This window comes from Mustela nivalis (assembly GCF_964662115.1).
Source record: "Mustela nivalis genome assembly, chromosome: 3".
Lineage (NCBI taxonomy): Eukaryota > Metazoa > Chordata > Mammalia > Carnivora > Mustelidae > Mustela > Mustela nivalis.
Genome location: NC_139022.1, coordinates 80977248 through 80995429, shown reverse-complemented (window position 1 = coordinate 80995429; position 18182 = coordinate 80977248). Strand labels below are relative to the sequence as shown.

General features: G+C 42.9%; 1 long non-coding RNA gene across 1 annotated transcript; it reads right to left on the bottom strand.

Moving 5' to 3' along the window:
- Positions 1–13189: 13189 nt before the first annotated feature.
- On the bottom strand, positions 13190–17128 carry LOC309861760. The gene is made up of 3 exons (XR_014310182.1): positions 17024–17128; positions 13507–13615; positions 13190–13286 (listed from the first exon to the last, which is right to left on the bottom strand). It is a non-coding gene; the product is annotated as an uncharacterized lncRNA (long non-coding RNA).
- Positions 17129–18182: the final 1054 nt, after the last annotated feature.

Below are 18182 nucleotides of genomic sequence, written 5' to 3'. Positions count from 1 at the left end.
AGAATAACTTGCACATGGTAACACCTCAATGAATGGTTGTCAATTTGCTTTCTTATCTAGATGAGTTGAAAAGGGCTTACCTCTAACATTTAAGACATATTTAAGGATATCATTTCATATTCTTCCAGTTAACATGGTTTCATGGTTGTCCTCAGAGCTCTGAAAACGTCTGCCCCTCCAATGTGTTTATACCTCCAACCATGAGTTCCTACAGTGTACCTAGTGTATTCTTCCTGGCTTTATATATCACTCTATCACAGATTTAGCCTTTGACTCACCAATCAGACTAACTGAATGTGATTTCTAAATATTGAGAGTAGAGAGCTAGATTAATTCTGCTATAGTTAGGCAAAATGAGAACTCCCTGTACATCCCACACAGATGTCACTCAACAAAAGTGTATTAAAAAATAGCTTAGTTATCCACATTATTTTCATGTAGTATTATTTAAAATGCTTTGAAAAGGAATGAGCATGATCTGCATCGACCTATTTGAAGGAAGCTAGAGATCTGCTAACCTTGAAATACAGTCAAGTTACTATTATCCTCACACAGCTTTGGGGTTTTCCAGACAACTGGTAACTGGTGATCAACTGTTGACCAGCTATATTCTACTCTAGCTCCCACCAAACCCGCTTCACCTAACCATAGTGAATGTTCGTTTGGTCCAAGTCACTCAATATCAATCTAAGGTTGCAAAAAAGTATTTTCTCAGGTGCCAGTGACTGTTGATTTATAATGGCTACCTGGAGTGCAGTGAGTGAAGAATTCTAAAACCGTACCCAGGCTCAACAAGAAGGGCTCACCAGTGGTGTCTGCCACGGGCACAAGAGGCAGACACCACAAGAAGTGTTGGCACCTGAACCATGAATTTGCTATTTCTGGCCTAAACAAAATTTAAGATGCTGCGTTCCTCAGTGGCAAAGATTCTGCTTTCTTCATCTTGGCACCTATCTGCCTCTTCTTTCCGTTTCACCCGGACTTAGTCCAGTGTCTGCCATGAAGTTGGCACCATTTCTGAGCATAGCTCCTTAGATGTATCTGTCCATATAGTGGACCTGTGTGTTCTTCAAAACACTGAGTTTCCACTCTGCTTCTTGTAGAAACAGCCACATTTCCATTTAGAAACCTGCTCATCTCTTTTCAGTCCATAGGGTTCTGGGGAAGATGGTTCTACCCCAAGCTCATTGTGACATGTGATGAAGGTTATCCAAATGGACCATTGCATTTCTCAATAATTGGCTTAGGAAGGGCACATGATCCTAAGGGTCTATGAGATATCTTGATATTTTTGCTGAGGTGTTTGTCAGAGGGATTGTCATTCTTCTTGCTTACTGCATTTGAACCTAGTTGCATGTGATCACACGGAATTGAGAGTTTTAAGCTAACAAAAAGATAAGCCAAAACATGATGATGACAATAGCAGTCCTGATTACCCCAACTAAGTCCCCAGACTAAAGTCTGTCATTCCTGAACCCTGACTGCCTCTCATCCATAAATGCCCTTTCCCACTTAAGCCTTTTTGAGTTTTTTTTACTTGTAACTGACACAGCACCCCTGTAAACCTTTTTAAGGGTCTTCTTTGGCTTTGACATCTGCAAAAATGGTAATAATATCTAGCAAAAACTAGATATTATGAGAAAAGGCTGCTTGGTCGGGATTTATGCTGATGGTAAGAAAGATTATACCCTGCCAGTAGAAAGCATAGCTATTCAAAAGCAAAAGTTTTGGAATTTGAAGGTTTGGGCATGTCTTCTGTTTTACTGCTCTGCTTTCTTCTGTGAGTGTTGATCATTGAGAATGGACTATTTATAAGTGCTTCAACAGCAATTCAAATGGGCTGGTAAGGGAAGATTGGTGGCTGAATGACTGTCAGAGCCATGTTGGGGGGCACTCTCCAAAGCAAGAAGAGAGGCCTTCTCTATAAGCAGGAAGACTGGGCCAGGCCACTGTGGGAAGAATTGATAGCCATAGAAACCCCAACGCTTGGAGCAGAGCCTCCCAGGCTCACACACCTTGAATACTCTTCACGGGGGATGGGGAGGTAGCAGGGAGGGGCTGTAGCCTCCTACATTAAGAAGGTAGTTCTCAAGAGGAAGGTTCTTCATAGATATGTCTACCCTGGCTGGAATTTGCTGGCTTTGTTACATTACTTGAGTACCTAATCATGTCCCAAAAACTGACCAGAGGGTTACAGCCTATTGCTTAGCAAGTATCTTAAAAAAAAAAAAAAAAAAAAAAAAAAAAAAAAAAAAAAAAAAAAAAAAGAGGGATCACAGGCAGAGAAGCAGGCAGAGAGAGTGGGGGAAGCAGGCTCCCCGCTAAGCAGAAAGCCCGATGTGGGGCTCCATCCCTCTGAGATCATGACCCGAGCCGAAGGCAGAGGCTTTAACCCACCGAGCCACCCAGGCACCCCAGCAAGTATCTTTTAACCTTGAGTAATCTGAAGAAACAGTAGAATCTTGGCCATGACCCGATTCTCTTCATCTTATGTTGATATTTTTCCCAGCTAAAAATAGTAGCTTCCTGCTTCCCTGAGATCAGGCTCTGAGGGAGCCTTAAACATCAATGTTGAAATGCTTATTTCAGCTTCAGGAAAATGAGCCTGTTGTATTTCAACAGAATTGCTGTCTGAGGCAAAACTATCTTTTGCTGCAACGCCCCCACAAAAGCCTTCAGGAAAGGGTCACGTAAGCATCCACAAAGAGAAAAATCAGCGAAAATTTCCTTTCTTCCCTCTCTTTTTTTTTTCCCTTTTAGCTCTGGGTTATGAACGTGCTTAAAAGTCCAAGTGATGAGGCCAATTCTGAATGGTCCTTGTTCTTCAGGGCAAGTTCAAAGATACTGAAAGTCAGTCTCTGGGGCTGACTGGGAAATGATGCTTTTATACTTAGCCGCCAAAAGACTTTAAAGTCGGAGGCTTCATAGAAATTCAAAGGTGAGAACTGAGAGGGAAGTTGAAGATTGTTCCCTGACGTTGGAATAGGGCTTTTTTCTTTTTTTTTCTGCAGGCAAAATCAAACTCACAGAGCTGTGCCTTTGGAACAATAAGGCACACCTAGATCAGACTGAGATGCCAAGAAAATGTCCCCAGGAGAGAAACAGTAAACATTCTGACATCATATGCACTGATTGACTTTTAAAAACTGAGGTATTTTCACATAGATTTTGCTCTGATAAAAAGGTAGTGTCTGAACCATACACCTAAGTGTTTTCTCTCTGCTGCCAGCCTGAGCAGCTGAACATGACCCAGGACGGGTGAGCCATCCTGACCAAAGCATTTCAGGGGGGCATGTGGGACAGGGTCTGGAAGATGTCTGCATTTTTAAAAGGTACTAATTGCTCAAAGGATGAAACAATTCTTCTGAAATCTAACCCAATACCTTATTAGGACCCAGAATGACACTGAGAGAGTCTCAGAGAGAAAACCTGCTTGTTTTCTGACTCCTTCAGATGAGGAAGAAAAGGGTCCCCACTAAGCACAGTGGTGCTCCAGTCAGTGCCTTCTTCCACATCACTAAGCACAGTTGATGTTAGCAACTGAGCAAGAGACGAAGGAGCGAAAACCCATTACCAAAGACTGGCTGGAGAGGAGGTTACTGGTTTCTGTGCAGACCTCGAGATCTGTCTGTTCAGTCATTCCAACAGCTAATGCAGAGGGAAGGGACTTGTGCCCACCCAGCAGGAATAGTGGGCCCATCTACATAGAAAGTACTTCTAACCCTCCAGGGAGAACACGAATCCCGCAACTGAGGCCTGGGCTGCCCCTTTGGCACAGGCACTTTGAATTCCATATCAGCAATCAACAGCTGTCTGATACAAATTTATGAAACATATAAACTCCTACATTAACTGGGCACTGAAACCAAGTAAGGATTTAAATGGTCAGATGCCATCTGGATCAGTAAGGGCCTGGGGACTTGGGTGCCCACTGCCATGTTTTATGTGGCCACGGTGTCTTCACGTCAGGCAATCTCAAAGGTTTCAGACTCTCTAGTGGTCATTTCTCATCCCAGTTTTTGATCTAAAAAAGTTGAAACTTAAAAATGAGTAAACATTCCCAAGTCTCACCCACAAAAATCTGTTCAGGTAGGATTCTCAGCTCTTGGTCCCCATTGCCAGTGGCAATGAACCAAATCAAATAAAGAATAATGGCTTCATTAAAAAAAAAAAAAGTTATAGTTTCAGGATAGCTATTCAGCACAGCTATTCTGTGCGCCTGACAACAATTAAAATAGTAGTGTTGTCGGCAAAAATATGATCTAAACAAATAACAACATTAAAAATTCCCAAGCTTATTTGGTAGGCACACATCAATCTCTGGTGATGTCGCCAGGAACTAATTGAGTATAAAGTATTGTGCAGAAATGGAGGTGCTCTCATGGTAATGAAGACTAACAATTTTACAGAATACAGCAGGGATCCCAGTGTCCCATCATCCTCCCCTCCGCCCCCTTCTTCTCTGCCTCTTCCCTTCACTGAGGCAGCAGTGCCCAACCAAGAGAGTTGCCAAGATTACTAAACAGGAGATGAATCGTGGCAGTGTGGCCTATAGCTCTGCCTGAGCTTCGGAAGAGAGTCACAGTCCCTCTCAGATGCAGATGGTAATGGCCTCATTAGTGATGATACAGAGGCAACAGCCTGTCTTGTCTAAAAGAGAAACTGGTATTAGCCAATGTCACAGGGTAAGTTAAATTCCTTGTGGCTTATTAACCAGCTTAAAGATGGACATATTCTCTATGAGCAGAATGCTAATGCCTGATCCTTGTGTCTCACTGGGACAGCACAAGAGGGATGACCAGTCACAGGGTGTCTGTGTAGAGGATACTCTCTCCTGTCTTCAGAATATGCTGGAATCCAGCCTTCTGCATGGCTGCATTTGTGAGTTGTGGGGGAGGGGAGGTTATATGCTTGTTTGGAGAGCGAGAAAATAATGTTAACCTCTTTGCTGCTACCCACTATGGAGGTCTTAGAGTTTCTCGTTCACCTACTACATGCCAGGCTCTGTGCTCAGTCCATAACACACATGTGATCTCATTTAAAGATAATCATCATCTCTTAAAGTTGATATCATATCTTACCATTATACAAACTGATACTCCAAGAAATGAAGTTTCTTGCTCAAAGTCAAATGCAGTAGTAAATGATAGAAAAAATTGGAAGCTCGATGTGTGTCCTCTCTCTATCTGAGAGCTACTTGCCCAGGGCTGTAGCTTGGCTAGGTGCATAAGGACTGGGAAGAGGCTGCCACTATGTATTTGGTGTGTAACAGCAGAAACTGACCACAATGTCCACCTGTGTGAAAAATAAGGCTGTGTCCGCACTTAAATGCCTGTCACTCCTCCCAGTTGCTGACAACTGAAGGACAGCAGTGGCATTCTTTTCCTCTGCAGGTGAAAATCTCCAACTGAACCTATGTATAACTGGCTGATATTGCTGTCCAGAAGAAGTATCTAGAGCTTATTAATGTGGTATGTGAACCACCCCGTGTGTTACCAGCTCCTTAGTACCCAGTGCAAACCTTCCTGCCTGGACTCTTGAGAAAAACATAAAGATCAAAGTAATCAATGTTACCATTCATTAGACAGTCTGAGTGTAGTATGGTTGCATGCAGGCACAAAATAATTGTAAATTGAGACACATTTTTGGAACAAAATTGTTTTCATATTTGTGAATTTACATGCTCTGCTGACTGGAAAAAATTAAAATCTGGAGAGAACCACGTTGAAGAACACTGGTTCTCAGTGCATAGGCAAGGTGATCTCATCACCATTTCTGGGCCATCTGTCCTTTTATTACATCAGAGCAATAATGACTACCATAGTGGGAATAGCTCTGATAACATAACCATGTATCAGAAATTTTATCAGATTAGAATCTCATTGGCATTTTCTCCAAAACCCTACCTCCCAGTTTTGCTGGGCATGGGGTGCGCAAGAAATCACTGCTCTTCCAAGAATAACCAGAGAGACAGTCAAGGTCACTAGTCACCAAATCACAAAAACACTTCTCATGTTTTTCTACCAAGTTCTCCCAAAGACAGAAGCAACCCATCACCTGGACAGTTAGTCCAAGGCTAGTATCTTATATTACTTACATATTAAGAACTAAAGCTTCAAAAAGATGCATCCTATGTGTCCAGTATTTCAAGGGCCAACTTGCATTCTGAGGGTACGAATACAGAATCTAATGTCCTTGGCTCTTAAAAATCAGGGCAGAATTAAATTTATTGTAGAGTGATAATAAGAACAATCCCCAGCGTGTCCTGTTTTAAACAAGACAGTACATATGTACAAGAGCTTTGTGTCCCGGTTGTGCTGACAACACAGCCAACATGTCACAGAAGGGAACAATTGTCATATCATTACCGAAGGGCTTAATTCCCAGGCAGGGTTCCCAGTCCACAACCAGAAAGCTGACTCATCAGAATGCTTCTGCACTTACCCAGCCTGGGAATCCCCAGAGAAGCCCCCCAGTCCCTCATTCCTTTCTAAGCAGGGAGCAGGAGCCTGGGGTGGGGGTGGGATGGGTGTCCTGCTGTTGCTGTCTGGGACGGAGTCTCCGTTGTCCCCAGCTCAACCAAACAGGTCTTCTTCTGGATTCAGGTTCCCATATGGAATGGGCACCAGGGTGTACAAGGATGGCCTCCCATCTGGTGAGGTCCTGTCACGGCCTGCAGGCTGTTGTCACCAGGACTTATCTGGCCATCCAGGTCTATTTGTGAGGATGGTTACTGGGCACTAGGCCTGTGGGCAGTGATTGAGGTAGTGCCAACAAGTAGGATCCTCACAGGACTGATACTCGTGTGGGCATGTAGAGTGGTGGGATCTCTAGAAAATTCTGGGAGGTGCTGAGAGGGCGTCAGAGCCTGAAGGACCCCAAAGGTAGGTCAAGGAGGAACAGAGAATGTTCTGGAGGTTCTGGAAGGTTATGCCAGAGGCAGTGCCATTCCCTAAAGCCCTCCTCAGAAAGAATCATCAGTCTTCTTCTCTTGCCGGACCTTCTTGGGCCACCACGGTTGCCTTTGGCTCTCAGGTTGGGCCAACTCTATATAAGGATAAAATAAACACTTGAATGTGTGTGATGTGTGTGTCTCTGGGTAGTGCCCTCATTGTAAAACAGCCACTCTTCCCTTTTCTTTCCTAGAGACAAAAAAACAAAACAAAACAAAACAAAACAAAAAACCCACAACAGCAACAATAACAGAAACACGAAAAATTTTTTTTAAACCTAGCATATTTAACAAAAATCAAGCTAAATTAATTTCTCCAGTTTTCGAGTAAAGCAAAGCATACATACTGGAGTTAAACTTCTATTTCCTCCACACCTCTGGAGCATAGAGGGGTGGGGAAGATTGTAATATCTTCTGGTATGAGGATAAATCAAAAAAGGGAGAAGAGGGGCACCTGGGTGGCTCAGTGGGTTAGGCCGCTGCCTTCAGCTCAGGTCATGATCTCAGGGTCCTGGGATCGAGCCCCGCATCAGGCTCTTTGCTCAGCAGGGAGCCTGCTTCCTCCTCTCTCTCTGCCTGCCTCTCTGCCTGCTTGTCATCTCTCTGTGTCAAATAAATTAAAAAAAAAAAAAAAAGGAGAAGAAAAAAGTGGAAAATAAAAAGGAAAGAGGAGAAGAGGAGAATAACTCATGAGTAAGTAAAGGCCATTTCATAGTCAGGTCATTAATATTTTGAAAGCCTGAAAAGTGAATAAATTCCCAGACTTCACCTCAATGGAATACGAAGAGATTAAAAGTGTGAATTATGTAGAGATCACAAAGCTGGATTTTGTACTTTCCCCTGCACCAACCGAGCAGGAAGAAATGGAACAGAGGGCCCAGGAGGCAATAACACCGGATACTTGCATGACACATACTACATGCAGATGCTCTTGTGAGTGTTTTTCATGATTCAGTGCTCACAGCAACCCTGGGGGTAGGGAGGAAAGGGGCACAGGACTGTATCACTATCCTTCTCTGATGGATGTGAAACTTGTGGCCCAGAGGGTTCACAAGACTTGCCCAAGTTCACATAGCTTGCAAATGGGACACCCAGGATTTGAGCACATGTGGTCTGACCCAGAAACCCCCAACGTAACCACTACCCTATACCACTTCTCCAGGACAGTAGTTTTTGAGTTTTGAGTGTGTGTTCACTGTTACTCTTGCAAGGTTTCCTAAAGGCAAAATTACACATTTAAAAAGAGAAAAAACTAGGTAGAGAGAGAGATGTCAGGCCAGTCTTGGGAAATAATCTGAACAAAGAAGTGAGTGTGGGAGGGTCAAGTAAGATGGCCTCTACTTGGAAGCCTATCTGTAGGACTGGATGGTTAGCTGTGCTCCACACACAGGATCATGGGACAAGCCGAGCACAGAATCCTGGACTTCCCTCTGTTCTTTAATTTGTTCTGAGTACTGGATAAGTAAAGGAAGGGTTTCCCAGGGATGTCATTGTCTCGCATTCTTATCTCCTGCCTTAAAACACTCAGCCTTGAGTTTCCAGTATCCTTGAGTCTTTCTTTAAAATGCAAACTACAGCTGAAGACAAAAATAAAAAACAAAACAAAAAAGTGTTCTGCCTTAATTACCTAAGGACTCATTGACTATAGTTAAAGCAGTTAGGTAAAGCAATACTGGAAATCATTCAGTCACAGAACACACTGGAATATTTTGTTGGCATTTCTGGCATCATCCTACCTACATACCTTGTCTTCTTCCCCTTGGCCTTGAAGGCAAATTGCTGGGAAACAAGTTTACACCAGATACCCCAGCCAAGTGCCTGTCCTTTTGCTCTTCCATTTTTTTTTTTTTTTTCTTTTTGCTACGTTCTAACATTTGTCATCCTGGGCTTTTTGTGGTCTTTGCAGAGCCTGAAGAGCCACTGTGCATTTGGAATGCTATTTAAGTGATCTGCAGCACTCTTCAGATGTAAATTCCTTGCTGGGGGGGTGTGGAGGGGAGCCCATAAATTTCTGCTCAACTAAACAAAGGCTGTTTGAATAAAACAAACCTTGGAAAAAATTTATCATCATAACTTTTTCTCTCTGGATGCTACTGAATAACCAAGTTGGATAGGTAGGACTCACTCTCAAAAACATAATCACTAAATACTGACATGAGAGAAGTGATAGATGTTCTGGTTTGGGTTCCAAACCTTGGACTTCAGAGTTTCTGTAGATGATGAGAGACATTGTTTCTAATAAGCGTCCCTGATTAAACCACTTGGGGGGAAATAAAATCTCATTACATGATGGGCTTCCTTTTGTCCTTTTGCTTTCACCCTCCCTTTTTGTAGCAGCCATCTAAGGGAGAATGTACTGTTTTCTTTGGGTGTATGACAAGAATCCATGGTGAATTAAAAACTCAATTCAGTGAGGAATGATTCTCAATTGTGATGCCATGACTGACTGCTCCATCTCAATAACTCATGAGGAATATCACAAATAAGTTGTTACTTACAATACCAAAATGTGGGAATGAGTTCCTTTACAAAAGACAAATTAGAGCAGACTCAAGTTCTCAGCCTTTCAAAGTCACTCAAAAGCCCCTGTATTCCACTATGCCTTCGTAAATGACAAAGAAAGACAATTATAGCTCGTGAGAGAAAATGCACATGCTCAGTATACAACCCAGGGTCACTCATACTCAGTAGGATGGCTAGCACAAACCAACAGAAGAGAAGTGTTGACAAGGAGGAACAGAAATTGGAAGCTTTGTGCCCGGTTGGTGGGAATTACTTATATAGCTGCCATAGAGAACAGTATGGAGGTTCCTCAAAAATCGACAATCAAAAATTGACAATAAGACTGACACATGATCGAGCAATTCTACTTCTGGGTATATAGCCAAAAGAATTAAAAGCAGGGTCTTGAAGAGGTATTTGTACACCATGTCCCTAGCAGCATTATTCACAAAAGCCAAAAAGTAGAAGCAACCCAAGTGCCCATCAGTGGGTGAACAGATAAATAAAATAAACAAAATATGCCATATACATACAACAGAATATTGTATCTAGCCTAAAAAGGGAAGGGAATTCTGATACATACTCCGACGTGCTCCAACATGGATGAACCTTGAGGACATTAGGCTAAGTGAAATAAACCAGTCACAAAAGAAAAAAAAAATACTGTATGAAAATGGTCAAATTCATAGAGACAGAAGGTAGAAAGCTGGTGTCCAGGGACTGGTGGGAGAGAAAAATGGGTTGTTGCTGTTTAATGGCTCAGGAGTTTCCATTTTGCAAGATTAAAAGAGTTCTGGAGATCAAGTATTCAATGGTGTGAATGAATTTTACTGAACTGTATACCCAAGGACAGGTTAGATGGTGAATCTTATGTGTATTTTATTTAATTTTAATATTATTTTATTACATTATTGCAGAGTTACTCTGACTTACAAGATGAAAGGGGACTATTAGGAAAGTCAAATCTCCGGGTGGTCTTCACACTCCATGGACCTTGTGGCAACATCTAGGTACTTCAACCAAGGGAAGAATATCTCAGAAATAGACAACAGATTTTTTTAAATTAACACATAATATATTACTTGTTTAAGGGATACAGGTCTGTGATTCATCAGTCTTACACAATTCACAGTCCTCACCATAGCACATACCCTCCCCAATGTCCATCACCCAGCAACCCCATGCCTCCTACCCTCCTCCACTCCAGCAACCCTCAGTTTGTTTTCTGAGATTAAGAGTCTCTTATGGTTTGTCTCCCTCTCTGGTTTTCTCTTGTTTCATTTTTCCCTCCCTTCCCCTATGATCCTCTGTCTTTTTTCTCAAATCCCTCATATCAGTGAGATCATATGATAACTGTTTTTCTCTGATTGATTTGTTTGCTTAGCATCAGAGAAAGACAATTACATATGATTTGTGTGTGTGTGTGTGTGTGTGTGTGTGTGTGTGTGTGTGTGTATAAAACATCTTCTTTATCCATTCTTCTGTTAATGAACATCTCAGCTCTTTCTATAGTTTGGCTATTGTGGACATTGCTGTTGCAAACATTGGGGTGCACATGCCCCTCAGATCATAACATTTGTATATTTAGGGTAAATACCCATTAGTGCAATTGCTAGGTTGTAAGGTAGCTCTATTTCCAACTTTTTGAGGAACCTCCATACTGTTTTCCAGAGTGGCTGCACAAGCTTGCATTCCCACCAACAGTATAGGAGAGTTCCCCTTTCTCCCCATCCTCACCAACAACTGTCATTTCCCGACTTGTTAATTTTAGCCATTCTGACTGGTGTAAGGTGGTATCTCATTGTGGTTTTGATTTGTATTTCCCTGATGCCGGGTGATGTTAAGCACTTTTTCATGTGTCTGTTGGCCATTTGGATGTCTTCTTTGCAGAAACGTCTGTTCGTATCTTCTGCCCATTTTGTGATTGGATTATTTGTTCTTTGGGTGTTGAGTTTGAGAAGTTCTTTACAGATTTTGGATACTAGCCCTTTATCTGATATGTCATTTGTAAATATCTTCTCTCATTCTGTCGGGACAACAGATTTCCTAGCATCCTAAGAAAACCTTAATAAATGTTGTCCTTAAGTCCTGATAGGAGTGGGTGATTAGTCAGAAACCTGTCCAGGGAAGCCCATACCCTAGCAGGGCTTGCTTGATGGCTCCCAAACACTCAGATACCTTCCTGAACATTCGGGGCTGGCTCCTACTGAAAACACCAAAGGGGATGACAATTAATCAAAAAACACTCCTTCCAGCCCTGGCACAATAATCCTTTGTTTTGTATATTCTCTATGCAAGAGCATGGCAATTACTTTCTGAGCCAAATTGTTTGAGCAATAAAGTGTTACAGGGTGAAATGTAGAGATATAATTAGAATATAAAGACTAATGAAACTAATAGTTTCAAATTAAACCCATATACAACTGTGGCAACACAAAACTGCCTTCTCTTCTTTGTGGTCTTAAGGAAACATCCCAGATGTATCAGGAAAAATTAGTTGTCTATTCTAGGAGTTAAAATAAAAAAATACCTGCCTCACAGAATATGCTTCACAATTTTTAAGTAAGCGGAACAAAGCTTCCGTTGCCAGGGTGATTTTCACCAGTGGGACCCTCATTCCCAACATGCAGAGTGCAATCTTGCTGGCACCCCCGACAAAGAATATCAAGGTCCCTTTCTCTACTCATTCTCTGCCTCCTCCAACCACACTCTCTCTCCCCTTCCTAACACCTGCATCACTAAGGAAACCATGGTAACATCAGTGCCTCTGCTGAGCGCACTGATAGCTCAAAAGAGAGAAGAATGTGTTCAGCTTATTATTTGAAATCAGAAGTATGATTTGAAGAAATACTCAAAGATATCTCATGATTGAAAGAAATTGCTAGCTGGCTAAAATAATGTTCTTGGTGGTTACTAACTGCAGTGTTGGCTTGATAAAATTCTCACCAAGTCTCTAAAATTCAGGAGCAATATGGGATCTGGTTGGTGGGTTAAATTCTAGGTGAGAAGAATCTGGTCTGTAAGAGTTGGCAGCACCTTTGAGCTTGCCATGTAATCTGACTGGGTGGCTCTGGTAGCAGTGCCTAGTGAAGTCCCAGGAATCTTTTCTAACAACTTTTATCACCTACCATTTTGTACTCCTGTTGAACCACCACGCACAGGCTGTTGAGTTCAGCTGTCTGTGGAAAAATTATACCAACCACATGCTTAGGCAGAAGGAATACAATATATTGCTTATTTTGTATCTACAGAGAGAAGCAATGTGGAAAACATCAAGCCTGCTCTGTCACCTTCCATGAGGACAAATGAAAATCATCATAGTAACCTTATACCAAGCACATATCAATCTATAATCAATGACATTTGAGATAATAAGAGACATTAACTAGAATCTTTGGAATTGAATGCTACTGAACATGTCATCTTAGTTTTCAATGAGATAGGAGTTGTTCATCCAAATGGCTTGGGTTTGCCCATCTAAAATTTTGGTATCATTGACAAGTTTTCTTTCTGAAATTTAGTTGCTTTATTTGTAAAAGCAGATTCCTTCTTTGTAAAGATAGATGCTTTTATAAGGATATTTCTTCTTCTCCTTCCCCTTCCTCATCCTCCTTCCTCTCCTCTCCTCCTCCTTCTTCCTCTTCTTTTTCTTTGTATTCTTCTTCTATATGTAACATAAACACTTACCCGTAGTTGGCACCCAGGAAATATTTCCCCTTCCTCATCCTCCTTCCTCTCCTCTCCTCCTCCTTCTTCCTCTTCTTTTTCTTTGTATTCTTCTTCTATATGTAACATAAACACTTACCCGTAGTTGGCACCCAGGAAATATTTCCTGAAGAAACAAATGGATGAATGAAGGGCAACTTAGAATGTATCATAAGGCTACTGAGAGAATGATGTAAAATCACTTTGAAAAAGCTAATAGACAATAAACACAAGAAATTTTATTTATGATAAGGTAGATGCTATTATTTTATTAATGTCCCAGAGAAATAAATGTGTCCAAAGAACATTTATTTGGTGAATACAATCAAATAACCAGAAATTCTTACCTTCCTAGGTATTTAACTGAAGGGCCTGGGTAGTTTTGTTGATCAAGTAGGCACTTCTGTGGTCAATGTCACATTGTGCTTCATGGTGACCCAGCATTCCTATTAAGAACTGGAAAGAAAGGAAAAGGAAAGCAAGGCTGCAGCAGTGACATGATGTGGTCAAGAGAATATTGGCTGAGAGCTAGTAGCCTTGGTTTCTACAAGATCATAATTAACATAACCTCTCAAAACAAAGCTCCTTTTTACCAAGATGGCCTTGGCATGAGATAGGTTGGGAAACTTCTCTTCTCCTCAGGGGGAATAGAGAGATGTGGAACAGGAAATAGACAGTAGTGAGAAGAAGATGAATCAAATTCTGAAGTTGTGCACTACTCTGTGGATGGGTCCCCTCCTCAGACCTGGGAAGGAGCTTCCTGGCCATTTCTCTGTGATGCTCCATTCCTAGTCACTGGTCCTCCTTCTCAGCACCATTGATTGACCAGCGTCCCTCAGAGTGGCCCCACAGAGGACTATCGTCTGATGTCCCAGACTCCTACCTGTTCTTCCATGCTCTCCTCTCTACAGCAGGGGACTGGGAGCCAGTCTGCTTGCTACAGGGGAAACTAGAAGATATGGGGAAGAAGAGGCTTTTTTGCACATTGCTGGCAGTACCATTAACAACAATAGTAAGGGGACCAGCAACGATGGGGCCCAGAAGCTTCCAGTTGAATCTGAGCTCTGGCAGTGTCAGCCCTGGTCTCAGCAGCATCAAAATGTGGCATCCTGGGTTCCCGTTCAGAGGGAACAGCACAGATCCAACAACAATTGTAGCAGCAACAGCAGCTCAGCAGAGAGTGTGGGCCTGCAGGCTCCAACCCCAGTCAAAACCAGCATCCTGATCTCTGCGGAACAACTCGCTCCTTTTTGTGCTGCCCCCAGCCCTTCTAGTTTCTTTGTAAAATTTTTCTCTATTCATCCCCCTCCATGTAAACCATCCAGAGCAGTTTCTGTCTTTCTGTCTGGATACTGAGTGATACCCCTCCAACAGCCCACCTCTCTCCCAGAAGAAGCTCCAGGCTGGGGGGGTCACAGCCTGCTTCATCTCTAAGATAGATGAGGAAAGGTGAACTGAACAGAGCACCACAACTTCCAAAGCTAAACTTCATTTTGAAAATCATGAAATATGACAAGCCATCCTTCAGCCAACTAATCTATTATGACATGCCTTCATGGTGGGTGCTGTGATGTGCCACCCAGATCCTTCCTGAGGAATGAAGGGCTCATGCCCCCAACAGCTGGGTCTGCTCCCAAAACACTGTCCCTACTATCAACCTTCTTCAGGAATTATATTGGCTGAAGAAAATCACCTTGCCCAAGGTCATACCTCCTTCCAGAGACAGCCCACACCCAAAAATAGATTGACAGGAGGGGACAAAGGCCCAGACCCACATTCTAACTCGAAGGGCCATCTGAGTTCCAGAATTTCCCATGGAGTCAGCTGAGGCCTTCAGTGGCCTCAGCACAGTACATCTCAGCACAGCTTGATGTCTCTCTCTTCCCAGTCGGCTTCTTTCTCTTCTTTTCTACAGGAATTTATCCCAAAAGTACTCCCTTACAAACTTCCTTCATGCCAACCCCTTACTCAGAGTCTGCTGTCCAAGAGACCTATATTAGTTTGCTAGGGCTGCTGTAACTAAGTACCACAGACTAAAGGGCTTAGAAAACAGAAATGTAATGTCTCACAGTTCTGGAAGGCAGAAGTCCGAGGTCAAGGTATCAGCAGGGTCAGTCCCTTCTGGGGGCTATAGGAAAGGATCCGTTCCAGACCTCTCTCCTTGGCTTGTGTGTGACTATTTTACATTCATATGTCATTCTCCCTGTGTGTGAGTGTCCCTGAATTTCCCTTTTTTGTAAGATACCAGTCATATTGGATGTGGGCCTGCCCTAAGGATCCCATTTTAATTTGATTATTTCTGCAAAGTGTCCATCTCTGAATAAGGTCACCTTCCAAGGTGATGAAGTTAGGACGTGAACATAGGAATTTGGAGGCTGGGGACAAGTCAGTTCATAACAGAACCCAGCTGGCAACTACATTCATTTACATCTTCAACCAGGAGGTAAATGGACATGGACACGACAGCTTTCTGAGCCCTCTCTCAGATCCAAGTCCCATCTCATCAGGTTGCCCTTATTAAAGAGTCTGCCCTCTCAGCAAGTAGAGGCAGATAGATGCTCAGCAAGGTTATCCATGGCTTCTCCAACACAGGCTGGCAAGATTTAAATCAGGAAGGACAGAGTCTGGTTCTCAGGCTAGAGGGAAACCTGAAATGGGGAGTCTATTGGGAAATCTGCATTTACAAGGAAGCTATTTATTACACATAGCTGGGTGATGAGAAATGTAGCCAATGTATTCACCTCTGGAAGGGTGTCTGGGAATCTCACATAACTAGCTTTTTATGTCCTTTGTTCTCAAAATTAATAACAGTATGACAATGAGTAGAGGTAGGAGGAGAAAGATGGCAGGCAGATAGATGATAGATTTTTCACTAGAGAATGGTGGATTTTTTTTTTTTTCTTAATTTACTGGTAGAGTTGTAATGGCACTGAGGTTTTTCTCCACATGCATATTGCATTAGTTTCAAGCTGGAAATGCAAAGACACATTGTAGTGGAAAGCACTGTTGCAGTAAAACCCCTTAAGCATCCACATTTTGTTAGTGGGGGCAGGGCAGCAGGAAATGTGAGTTAGGGAGAAATTTATATACAAATGCCTGAAAGCAACTCAGGAGGCCAGCCTGTATTTGGGAACTCAAGGTTATCCTTATTCAAGTTGGTGTTACAACCGGTATCTGGAGCCATCAAAACCATGTTCAGAGGGGAGCATTTGAAGGGGCACAAACAGGCAGGGTTACAATCTGGCCCTGGGCCCTAATTCCCAAGAACACTTGCCTCAAAGACATCAGAAAGCAGTGGAGGTCTGAGAATCAAGGGCAAATGTGCTCGTGTGCCAAGAAAACCTAAGACGGCTATTTTCACAGCATATTGGGGCTTGGCCAGGTTCCAGAAACCATCAGCCAAGTAGCCTGCCCTGATACTTCAAAGAAAGAACTCTCACTGATAAATCCTGCCCCACACTTTCCACAGCACACATTTAATCTGGAGGCATATAATACCACAGCAGTGAGTCACTGCGCTGAGCCTCAGGGCCCGTCCACAGGACAGGGAAAAAGAAAAAGGTCCCCCACATCTGTTGTATAGGGCAATTCCCCTCACTCTGCAAAACTGCACTGAAACAGAGCAATAAAAACTGTCATGAGGCAAGTGAGTTACAGCCCCGTTACCTGCACAGAGCCCCTCGCTGAATGATAATGAATTCAGCCCACCATTTTTCATTACTTTGTTTTATCACATTTTGATAAAACCCACCAGACGGAGGTAACCAATCTGCTTTCTTCCTTGGGTTGAGCTCAGAGATCCCAGAAGACCTTTCGGTGAGGAGACAAGCAGAGAAATTTTCTTTCTTACACACACATACACACCTTTCTCAGGAGGTTTGAAATTTGGAAAGCCTCAGTCTTCTGAATTGCATTCAATCTAAATTAAAATTCAGCAAATATTCACTGGAATACCTAAGATAAAGAAAATCAAACCTAGGTGTCATGGAAGAGAAGACAGCAGCAAGGGAATGCCAGGGTCAAGAGTGGAGGCCTTTGTTTCTTCATGGTGGGGGGGTGGGGAACAAGGAGAATATTAATTCCTTTGCTGTGAGTTCTGCACCGTCTGGAACATTCATGGGCTGCTGGCAGTTAGGTCAGGCCATGGACTTGTTCTCATCTGGTCATTTAGCAGTGGTCTATGGAAGGAGTGGAAATAGTCTAAATCTTTTCCTGAGTCACACAAGCAAGCCAGCAAGTTCAGTGATTACGTAATAAGCTGGGGGCTAAGTCTTAGGAGCCACATTTGTTTTAGGTGTTCACATGTGGCTGTGTGTGCGTTTGAGTGGGTTTCTGGGCGCACGGACATTTCTCTACCTCGTCCCACCCATGTTCTCTTCTCAAGGCTATTATGATGCATAGTTCCTAAGGGTACATGCTTTCCAGATGACCTACACACGAGTCCTGTTCCAGACTCTTCCTGGTTTCTCTGAATCCTAGTTTTCCTTTCACTTCAGTTTTCACTGATCTCTTCCACAATTCCAACTGCAGTCAAATTAGCCTCTGGCAGGCATCTAAGGACAAGCTCAACTGCCACATCTGTCCATGAAGAAGAAAATGAAGAGCTGCCAATTTGCCTATTTACAGGTGCCAATAAAAATCATGCCCATGCCATTCCTTGGACTTTCTAGAACTTTAGTCCACAGGACTATTTTGGAAGGGGTGGCCAACAGGGTGGCCTTTCCCCAGGAAGGGCCACCTTTTTCATCACCTAAGAAAAATCTGCCATGTTTTATGTGGGCCCCTTGATAAATCTTATTGAGTAACTCCATGCACATTAGCTACCCCAAGAAGAAAGTGAAACTTGGTGAGCCTTATGTTGATTTTCCGAGGCAAGGAGCCTTGCTTCTGTGGCAAGAAGTGCTTGAGGTCTCTCAAGGAATGGCAGACAGGCCCAACCATAGGCAGAGGTGGAGGAGGGACACAGTTCTCTTCAAACACCTCCAGAGTCGAGGATCCTTCCACCTTTCAGGGAAGAGGGGTG